Source organism: Triplophysa dalaica, chromosome 22 (assembly GCF_015846415.1).
Source record: "Triplophysa dalaica isolate WHDGS20190420 chromosome 22, ASM1584641v1, whole genome shotgun sequence".
Classification (NCBI taxonomy): Eukaryota; Metazoa; Chordata; class Actinopteri; order Cypriniformes; family Nemacheilidae; genus Triplophysa; species Triplophysa dalaica.
Genome location: NC_079563.1, coordinates 9051862 through 9052825, shown reverse-complemented (window position 1 = coordinate 9052825; position 964 = coordinate 9051862).

Genomic DNA, 964 nt, shown 5'->3' with positions numbered 1-964 from the left:
TGTCCCAAGCACTAATGTCGTTCCTTTAATCTCCAGTCGCTCCATAAACCATCTTATTGAGAACATCATACAATTCCTGCATTTGCCTTGCTATAGTCTAAAAAAGAACAGCTAATCAGTTTTGACCCATATATGAGGTTGATCCTTATTACACAGCCTCATGAGATCACGACGACGTGTTTTATGAGATCACTGCAAACATTCCTGCTTAGCTTGAGAGTTGTGTGTGAGGAGTGGCTGTTGGTATTGAACTGTGGCCAGATCTACTTGTATTTGTTCTTGATCACTTTAGATCATCAATGCAGATCTATTCAAAACACAATGAGATAAACCTGTCGGGATGGATGCCGGGGTGTGTATCCCAATCCCTCCCTGCCAGTGTTCTGTGGAATGTCCCACATCTGAATGTTTGTTTAGAGTCCATATGATGTAGTAGCGTCCGTTAGCTACTACAGGTTTGACAGACTGGTTTTAGAGCTAAAGTAAAAAAATGTCACAAATATAGTAAAACATGTCAAAAACAGATATGTTTTATAATTTATATTCAACAGACTTGTATAGACATAGTTATATATTTATTGTACTTCAGGGACAAATTTGTCCCTAAATTTGAATCAGGCATGTAGATTTTTAAGAATAAAATAAAATATTATTAAGTAAATCATAATATAATTGAAATATATATATAATAGGAAAATAGAAAGTAAATAACAGATACAATAAGAATAAAAATAATTCATAATAATAATTAATGTGAATTAATGTTAAAAAAATCAATCATTCATAATAAATAAAGAGTATATTTCACTGTTAGTCTGCAGTTAGCTGTATATGAAAACATTAACATCGTGCAGTATGTTCTGGTTTAGATAAGAAAGCGTGTGTGTGACAGCTCAGGTGGGAGGGGCCTGACAGAGAGAGGCGGGGCAGCGTACAGCGCAGAAACAAGCAGTGTTTCAGCATT